Below are 10,786 nucleotides of genomic sequence, written 5' to 3'. Positions count from 1 at the left end.
TTCGGTCTGCTTTTTTCCACTCTTTTTTTGTCCGGTCCTCGAATTGCCTGCCGTTTCTCTTGGGTCATGGACCTTCTCTGTATAATGTCACTGCTGCTATTTTGTTTCTCATCCTCCCTTTCTCTATTCCCTCCTGTCGCATCGTTAACAGTTTTTTGACGTTTCTGCCCCTTCCAGATACTTTACGTCCAGCCCTCCGAAGATCGCCTATTGCACCATAAAGCGTTATCAGTGAGCTGCTTTCATTTTTCTCTTATATTAACTAATTTAAAAATTGATATCACAGGGTATTTCACTATCCACTTTAACTGCTCTCTGAATTTCGATTGAGTTACCACATAAATAAAAGTGTTCGTGCAGCAACTTAAATTGCGCAGCATATATGCAATGTTTTCAAAGATATAAAAGGAATCATCATCTAAGCCATCTGCAGCATCAAATAAATATAAAACGTACAGCAACCACAGAAGTATGAAGATGCCAGATATGGTGAATAGTAAAATTGTAGATTTCCTTCAACTCTCCATCTCTGGATCTTTGCACTTATCTGCCTTTTTCTGGCGCTTCAGTCTCTCGCGGACTCGACTGAACACTAGAATATGTCTGACTGTCAGGACGTTGAGCAACAGAATTAACCCGAATGGTGACAACGGGTTTAAAATCTTTTCGAAAACTGTAAATCCAATCCATCTAGGGTCAGTGAAATAGCTTCGTTTATTGGAACAGCCCCATGGTATATTGTCGACAATCCTTCTAGGTTTAAATCTAAAATAGATGGGAATGTTTTTTAAACAGAGCAAAGTACTGGTTGTTCCTAGAACTATGGATGCAGTTTTCTTGGTGCAATATTTCGATGTTAGCGTCTGGCAACAAATGGCAACAAATCTATCAAAAGTGAAAGCGACGGTGAACCAGACAGAACAGTCTGTGGCTGCACGGAGCAGGACATAGTGAACACTACACACAGGTGTAATGCTGAGGAAATTCTGTGGGAAATAATAATAATTGATTCGGTAGAGAATGACCTCAGTAATAATCACCAATAGATCCGCCATGGCCATTGCCATCAGGTAGTACGTGGTACAACTGGAAAGGCCGCATTTTCCGTGGGACAGAATGACGATTGCCACTGAGTTAACTGCAAAAGATAGGAGGAACATATATCATAAGCCACGAAGGAACATCTTCCGTTTCTGGACATAGCATGCATTTTTGCAGCAATAAAGCACGGTTAGGGTTTCGGCCGTTTCCAGATTCCCTCGCAAACTCAAAATACTCTCTCAAATACGAGAACATGATTCGTCTCGGGTCATTCCCTGGATTATGGAACGGAACTATTGATGTTTCACTGATTTGCATTCAGAAGAATAATAATGTGAATATTCAAGCATGATCAAAGCACAGCATTAATTTCTACATGGAAAATTACTAAAATAGGAGACGATATGTTATTTTATTGAGACGTGGTTCGACACTTTTTGCCCATTGTTTGCGTTCCTATCTTCAGGTGAAATAAATATCACATCTTTTGCCCATGTTTATTATTATGGAAACCACACCAAAACCGTCGAAGTGCGACTTAACTAAAAATAACGAGTCTCTACTACATGGATACGACAAGGATTAGGGTTGACCCAATAAAAGAACTTCAAATTTTCGAGGGGTTTGAGATTTTGAACGTGGCTAAGATACCTGTAACACCTGTGAGGCTGTGCAAATCTCAGTTTCATCAAAACCAGGCGAACCTATTTATGAATCCACAAAAATTATTCCACAGGCAGTACTTAATTCCATGAGTGGTGTTTACGTGGAATTGCTACTACATAGAATCATAGAGTACTTAAAGTACAGAAGGAGGCCTTTCGGCCCATTATGTAGGAACTGGCTCTCTGAAAGAACGTTCAACCTCGTACCACAACCCTGTCCTATCCACGTAACATTATACTTTATTTATTTTATTTTGCCTGCCGATTTCCTTTCAATACCTAGAAAGGATCTTCCTCCAGCATTTTTTAAAGGAAGTTCAATCCAGATTCCAACAACAGTTTGGGAGAAAATAAACTCACATCTCTTTCACTCTTTGTGCCGATGATGTCGCATCTCTTCTCTAGTTCTTGATGCTTTCTTGAGTGGAAGCAGTTTCCCATTATTCAGTCTATCTCTACCCTTCAGGATCTTGAATACCCACATTAAATGGCGTCTCAGGCTTATTTTCTCCAAAGAAGATAGACCAACTCTCTCCAAACTATCCACATAGCTACACTTCGTTTTCCCTGGAATCAGTCTTGGGAATTTCCTCTATACACTTTCCAATGCCTTCTCATCCTTCCTCAAGCATAGTGTACATACATAGACGGAGCATATTTAAAATGTTTATGAAATGTTAAAACTTGTTCATGGAGCGGGTTTTCACCATGGCGAGGAAGGAATGGAGATTAGAATGGCTGGAATGGAGAGGCTCTGAGGTGGAACATAAAGATTGAAGTAAACCAGCTGGGTTGAGTTTCCACGTTTTACGATCTAAATTTTGAGTACTACATGGTCATGGATATCATGATTTCTCTCGTAATATTTGTATTGATAACCTCCTAAAAATATTACGCCCAGGTCCTAATGATTCTCAGGACCACACTTGGGGAAGCAGATCAATCGTTACCAGACAATGCGATCATTAACTTCCCTTTGTGGGAGTAAAGTATCTTCCCAGACTGAATTATAGTGTGCATTGACAAACTTTTGTCTGCTATAAAATCACCGATCCAAACACAGGGCTATTTTAGTTTGACAAACACTAAGACATCATTACTGGAGTGAGATGCTATATTCCAGTTTGTCACCACATTCAGTATAACATATGTCAACTTATCGCCTTGGAAATTCCTTTCCCGATTTTTGTTTTTCCTGCTTCGGTGTTTGATTCAACAGCAACGATATTCTGGGTAAGCTGGAATTAGTTGGTGCAACAGAATATGACCACAAGAATAATTCAGGAAATGTAATTGCTAAAAATACTTTGTTGCATTAGAGTCTAAATAATTCTGAAAATTCAACACAATGCAACATTATAAGAAACAGATATCTCGCAGAAACAAGCTTGCAGACATCTGTACGATACAACTTATTTTAGCTACTTACCCGGAACACCAACTAATGCAAGAAGCAGATAGAATATTTTCCTGACCCATTGAATTGGTCGATGCATTTTCTGTGTGGAATGACACTCACCCTTTGTTCAGCAGATTATACCACTGAATTAATATCTGATGTGATTCGTTCATGTACACTAGCCTTTATACGTTCCCTGGATCTCCAAGGAGATATTGCAAGAATGTTCAAAAACTTGTTTTCCTTATATTACAACAAATAAATTATGACAACAGAACAAATTCCCTGTGGATGGAATACATGAAGCACTGAGACTAAAGTAAATCAGTACTTGTTTCATTTATTGAACAAGCGTCATTACATGCAATGATTAATCAAAATTGGAGACTGTATTAAACAGCAAACAGAAGTGATATAATGATCCTGCAACCATCATGACTCCCATGCCTTGATCTCATGTCAGTTCAATGATAACAGGAGGACAAGGACTGGGAGTTGAATGGCCAAAGCTACTCAGTATTCTAAAAGGACAGACAGGATAGAACAGGAGGTGGGGTTGCTTTACTGGTTAAGTATGACATCAACGCTGTATTAAGAAATTATATTGGCATTAATGACTAAGATGTTGCATCGATTTGGGTGGAAATAAAAGAAAAACAAAGAAAAGAACATCCAGGCTTCTGGGTCTGATGACCTAATAATCTGAGGTTCCCAGCATTACTTCTGAAGCGGGGTACTGTATAAAGCAAGAAATAATAAGGGCTTGTGAGAAAAGTGCAGCGGTAATCACGGGTGATTTACATATGCATATTGACAGGATTAATCAAATTAGCAAAGGAAATCGCTCTCTTAACGCCACCAGTTTTTCAGACAATATCTCCCACCTTACTGGCACTGCAGTTGTACTGGGCCAAATGTAATCTCATCCTATCCTTAGAGTTCATTAATCATGGTTGAAATCGTCCCTTGTCCTCTCGAATTATCAACATAAACGTAAACATGCTGCTCTCCGTATTAATAGATTAGCGTGGATATAGGTTTGGTTCATCAATTGGAATCATAGAATTGGGGTAAACAGTTAGTTTTAAGGTTGGTATAAAGTAAGTAGTGAATTCACAGGGGTCAAACTTTCTGGTTGACTGATTTGCAATCAATGTGAATTAATTAGATGCAGTCAATTCTTCAAAAAACTCCAAGATAGGTTGAAAAGTACATAGTTATGAAGAGAACACAAAGTTCCTGTATCGATTAAGTGAAGGGGAAAAACTTGAACATGTTACACACAATATGGGAAATTTGAGGTTGCCCACTTGGTTAGGAAGAATACAAAAGCAGAGCATTATTCATGTTAAAAGACACTGCAGAATGCTGTGAAATAGAGAGGCAAATATGTCCTGGTACACGAATGACAAAGTCATAGAATCATAGAGTCCACACTGTGCAGAACAAGGTAATTCGGCCCATTGAGTCTGCAAAGATTTTCTCACAGAGAATTTTACCCAGGCACACAACCCGACGCTTTCCCATGGCTAATCAATCTAACCTAGTCACCATGAGAAAATAAGGGGCAATAGAGCTTGGGCATTCGACTGAGCCTGCACATCGTTGGATTTTGGGAGGAAACCGGAGCACCCAGAGGAAAAACATGCAAACACGGAGAGAATGTCAAACTCCATACAGTCAGTCACCCAAGGCCGCAATTCAATGCTGGTCCGAGCGCGAGGAGGCTGCTGGTCGAATCACCGTGCCACTGTGCCACCGTGCCACTATCAGTCATTTCAGCAATTATGTCATTTCATCGTGAGACATGATTTTTATGCCGAATGGTCACTTGCTTCTGGGTCTGATGACCTAATAACCTTAGTTGAAAGGACACGAGTTCTATGTCCTGCATGTTAATAGGAAGGAACGAGAGGAGGGTTGTGTTGGCTGGAGTTGGGTGGAGGTCTGTAAGTAGCACATTTTGAAATGAAAGAGCAACAGGGAGAGGCACGAAAGAGAAAAAAAAATGTTGTTTTTCCGATCAAGCCTGTGCCGACACATGATGCTTTTCTAAACTAAGGATTGTTTGCCTCTACGCTGTCTGTATCCCTCTATTCCTGCCTATTCATGTATCGATCTGTCTTGATGCTTTTCAACCATTGCTATTGTATCTGCTTCTATCACCTCCTCCTGCAGCGTAATACAGGCACTTACCACCCTCTCGGCTAAAAGAAAAATCTTGCCTCTCACATCTCTTTCAATGTTTCCCCATTATCCCATAAAACTATGTCTTGTAGCAATTGACATTTCTACCATGAGAAAAAAAGACTCCGACAAGACAGTCCACCGATTGCCCTCATAATTTTGTAAACTTCTATCAGTTCGACCCTCAGCTTTCACTAAAAAGAATCTGTGGTTTGTGAATAAAGTTGAACATTTGAGAATGGAGCAGCAGGATACGCTGCATGTAGCGGAGATTGGGTTTGAAGAAACGAATAAGTGAAATGCTAGATTCCTTTCTGGAGGGCAAGGGGTGAGGACAGCAATTTGGGAAATGCAGCAGAATGGCACGTGTCGTTTCAGACCATAGTGTGGGGATTCAACTTCTGAGGTTAAGAAAACCATTTCAGAAGCTCAGACGTTGCATCATCCAAACAAGCACAAAGGTTAAGGAAAAAGTATACAAAGGCTGTAGCGAAGCAGACTAAACGGAAGTATGGTCAATGTCACTTTGGAATTCTGGTTTATAGTAAGTATTCATGCCGAATCAATTCGCTGAAATTGAGATAGAGAATTCTGGAAAGCGAAGGAAAGTGTCACACATGAAAAGTACAAATGTGACTGGGGAACATAAATTTGATGAAAAAAAAGCAAAGTGTTCAGCCCTGTGTGAAAGAAGGAAATGACAGAGATTGAATCTATAATGTTTCTAATAGATAGGTGAAAAGCCAACATGAGGATACCAGAGACTGGCAAGGCTAGAGGAAGATTCAAAATCTAAATATTTGAGTTCAAATCACCCAATTCAGATGTCGAGGGTATGGGAGATGTAGAGAAAGAGTAAAACGCTCGGAGAAATATTGCAAGGGTTGGAGTGTTCAGTAACATCGATTGGAGAAGGTGGAGTTGATCTCCTTCCAGAAAAGAAGGATTAGATAAATTGTGGTAGAGGATTTCAAAATCATAACCAGGTAGATTGAAAAGAAAAACTATTTCCATTGGAAAACACGTCACAGTCTAAATGACACAGATTTAAACTGCTGCCAAGTGAATCAACGCATGATTTAGCCAGAGCATGGCGAGGATGCTAAATAAAGTGGCTGAGAATGTGAAGCGTGAATCAAATAGAAGCAATTTGGGTAATAAGGGCAAATTGCAGGACATTGTTGAGTAGAGGGGAAATGAGATCGGATTACATGACATAGAAACTAATCAGCAAGGACAACACAGGCCAGAGGCTAACTGCTCCGATACAAACATTATATGATGTGTTTTCCATTGGAGAGAGAACAGCTATACTCATCCTGTAAAGACACATTGTTAATAGGGAACTCTGACGTTAGGAATTAGTGAAAGATCTTGAAGGGTGAAGGCCGTTCATTAAAATAAAATGTTGTTCATTAAAACACGAGATCTAAATCTCCGAAACTTCTCTTCTCTGAGGAGATCAAACCCACCTCCTGTAAGTTGTTATTGAAGACCATTACCTCTGCATCATTTTCTAAGAAATGCTTGAAGAAAAGTTTCAATTGTTGTTTAAACAGCCACCAATTATTTTTGTATGTGAACAAACTTGTCCAGTATTTGGTGAAGGGTTTGGGTCGGGATACAATTCAATCATAGCATTTATAAATTCCATCAAATGGGAATTAACTCGGCTGTCATAATCTGTTTGTTCAATGTGTATGAAGAAAAGCGACTTGAATTTCAACTTTAAACTTTAAGTTCGCTCTGGATATATTGGAGAGTACAAATTATTAGCAGGTATAAATTTGACGGAACGACACGGTGAAAGGGTCAAGGACATTTATTCAGAGGACGGTAAATAAATAAGCAGAAACAATGAAACGCAACAACGACCAACTGGACAAAAACACGAGAAATTTCGAGATGCCCTGCAGTGATTACGCAGGCGGACTCACAGACGGCAACTTGACAATGATGGAAGGCAGCATATGGATTCTACGAAGTAAATTAACAGGAGGAAGCAGAAAGGTAAAGGAGATGTGAACAAATGACAAAACCTTATATCCAGGAACTGAGAAGAAAGAGCCAAGAGGATAGTCAGAATATTCCCTGAATGATAAGCTGTAAAGCAGCAAGCACATGATATCCTACACCTCTACTTGTTTTCTTCGCAACTCTTCAGGTATTCTGAAACAGTAAAAGAAAATGAGCTTTTCTAAATCGAAACGTTGGAGATGCAGGAGATGCTGGAAATCATAGTGCGTCAATATGAGGTGAGAATTAAGGTGAGGGGGAGAGATACAAATGTGTCCAGAGGGGCAATTTTTTTTCACACAGAGGGTGGTGAGCGTCTGGAACAAGCTGCCAGAGATAGTAGTGGAGGCGGGTAGAATGTTATCATTTAAGAAGCATTTAGATAGTTACATGGCTACGATGGGTATAGAGGGATACGGGCCAATTGCGGGCAATTGGGATTAGCTTAGGGGTTAAAAAAACAAGAGTGGCATGGACAAGGTGGGCCGAAGGGCTTGTTTCCATGCTGTAAACCTCTATGACTCTAATCTATTATTTATCTATTTGTATAGTAATTTGGAGCAACATGTAACCTATGCTCTCCGCATTTATCGCACCTGATCTATGGCAATTTTTATTCCTTCAATCTTCTGGCCACTACCCACCCCGTCACCCACACACCCCTCTTCCACGCCTTTGGGAACGCAGGCCGTCGTTGAGTATTCTTATGATCATGTCGTCACGAGCCATAGCCCAGGAGATTGGTTGGGCAGCTGTGACCTTCCACAGACTAGGGGAGGGGTGGGACGGACTGGGGGTGGTGGTGGGGAGAGGTGGAACAAGGGGAAGAGAAACCTAGGTGTTTGGTAGGAGGAGGTATATTTGCTTTGATTGCTGAATTTTCACCAAATCCACCCCTGTCTCTGGAAACTGTTCCTCATCAGCCGTTACACAGAATCTTGAGAGTTGACACTGAGAGGAGCTCCTAATCTTCTAATCGCATAGTCGTCTTTTTTTTCTCTCCATAAGGCCGCCCCATTACATCTTAAAAACTAATATGGGATATTGACGTTACTGCCCTTTGCTGTATTTAGTTCCCAACCCTAGTTGCCCTTGGGAAGATGGTGGAGAACTGATTTCTTAAATGGCTGCATTCCCTGAGTTGTAGGCACACCCGCAGTTCAGTTACAGAGTGAATTCCAGGATTTTGTCCGGGCAGCAGTGAAGAAGCAGTGATATATTTCCAAGTCAGGACGGTGAGTCCAGTGTTCCCAGTTACCTATTGCTCTTGACTTCCTGGATGGTAGTGGTCATGTGTTTGGAAGTTGTTGGCTAAGGAAACTTGTAAGTGGTGCATACGGCTGCCAATTCTCATCAGTGGCAGAGGTATTGAATGGTTGTGTAAGAGGTAGCAACATTGCCGGTTGCTTTGTCCTGAATGTGTCAAGCTTTCATGGGAAGCATTCCATTATACTCCAGAATAATGCCTTATAATGCTTTGGGTAGTCAGAAAGTGAGTTAGTTCCTCCAGGATACCCTTGCCTTTGACCTGCTCATGTCGCCACATTATTTAAATGGTTAACCTAGTTCAGTTTTTGTTATTGGTAACCCCCAGAATATTAATAGTGTCCCTGTCTCAGATAAACCCTGTCACAGTGTAATTGCTGTGCAAAACCTCATCCATTTCTGTCATTTATCCAGACTCGACTGGTCCAAGGCAATTCCTCCTATTCTCTGGGTTTCTACCCTCCATATCCTCGAAAGCATCAAACTCTGTGACTAAAATCACACTAAGTCCCATGTACCTATAACTCTCCTAATATTCCGAACTGCGTTGTTTTCTGACCAGAAACAATTAAATTTTAAATAATTTATATTTGTTTTAAAGAGCTTTCACATCCTCATCCATCTCTATTTCAATAAACTTCTCCAGTCCTACAACCCTACTTATCGCTGTAATGTATGCCAATCAAAAAAAGATGACTATGCGATTAGAAGATTAGGAGCTCATCTCGGAGTCAACTGGTGCAGAAGGTGAAGTCACACGGGATCAGAGGTGAGCTAGCAAGGTAGATACAAAACTGGCTCGGTCAATGAAGACCAGAGGGTAGCAGTGGAATGGTATGTTTCTGAATGGAGGGCTGTGAGAGGTGGTGTTCCTCAGCGATCAGTGCTGGGACCTTTGCTGTTTGTAATATATATATAAATGATTTGGAGGAAAATGTAACTGGATTGATTTGCAAGTTTGCTGATGACACAAAAGTTAGCTGATTTGCAGGTAGCGATGAGGAACATCAGGGGATACAGCAGGATATAGATCAGTTGGAGACTTGAGCGGAGAGATGTCAGATGGAGTTGAATCCGGGCAAATGTGAGGTAATGCATTTTGGAAGGTCTAATGCAGATAGGAAATATACAGTAAATGGCAGAGCCCTTAAGAGAATTGATAGGCAAAGGGATCTGGGTTCACAGGTACACAGGTCACCGAAAGTGGCAATGCAGGTGGAGAAGGTTGTCAAGAAAACATACGACATGCTTGCCTTCATCAGTCAGGGCATTGAGTTTAAAAATTAGCAAGTCATGTTGCAGCTTTAAAGAAACTTAGTTAGGCCGCACTTGTAATAGTGTTCAATTCTGGTCACCACACTGCCAGAAGGATGTGGAGGCTTTGGAGAGGGTACAGATAAGACTTACCAGGATGTCACCTGGTATGAAGGACATTAGCTATGAGGAGAGGTTGGAGACACTTGCTTTGTTCTCACTGGAGCGACGGAGGTTGAGAGGAGACCTGATAGAAGCCTACGAGATTGTGAGAGGCAATGACAGAGTGGATAGTCAGGACCTTTTTCCCAGGGTGGAAGAGTCAATTACTAGGGGGCATACGTTTAAAGTGCGAGGGGCAAGGTTTAAAGGAGATGTAAGAGGCAGATGTTTTACACAGCGAGTAGTGGGTGCGTGGAACTCATTGCCGGGGGAGGTAGTGGAAGCGGATACGGTAGTGACTTTCAAGGGGCGTCTTGACAAGTACATGAATAGGATGGGTAGAGGGATATGGCCCCCGGAAAGTTAGGGAGTTTAAGTTAGGTCCGGCAGCATGGTCGGTGCAGGCTTAGAGGGCCGAAGGGCCTGTTCCTGAGCTGTAATTTGTTCTTTTTTCTTTGTTCTATCTGCAGAGTCAGTCCCACCTCTTTAAGTTCCTCGTGCCGTATCATTCTCTGCATCTCTGAAATCACTCCTGAACGTGAAATCCCACTTATAACCTCCACTGAGTGGAGCAAACGCCCTAGCTCTGTAACAAACTGCGTTATGTTCAACCCTCCCTCAGCAAAATGTTTCAGCCTTCGACCCTCCCTCTCATCGTTATAGTTTTCAACACTCCACACAACCCTCCAGGATGCCTCTGCCTAAGGGTTGTCCAGGCTCGAAACTTCAGCTTTGTTTTGCCTACGCAGATGCTGTCATATCTGTTGTGTTTTTCCAGCATTTTCTGTTTTTGCAT

General features: G+C 41.3%; 1 pseudogene; it reads right to left on the bottom strand.

Moving 5' to 3' along the window:
- Nucleotides 1-242: 242 nt before the first annotated feature.
- On the bottom strand, nt 243-10,008 carry LOC144505391 (putative G-protein coupled receptor 139; annotated as a pseudogene).
- Between the last annotated feature and the right edge of the window lie 778 nt (nt 10,009-10,786).

Source organism: Mustelus asterias, chromosome 16 (assembly GCF_964213995.1).
Source record: "Mustelus asterias chromosome 16, sMusAst1.hap1.1, whole genome shotgun sequence".
Taxonomy (NCBI): Eukaryota; Metazoa; Chordata; class Chondrichthyes; order Carcharhiniformes; family Triakidae; genus Mustelus; species Mustelus asterias.
The sequence above is the reverse complement of the archived record's forward strand: the minus strand, read 5'-3'. Positions and strand labels throughout refer to the sequence as shown.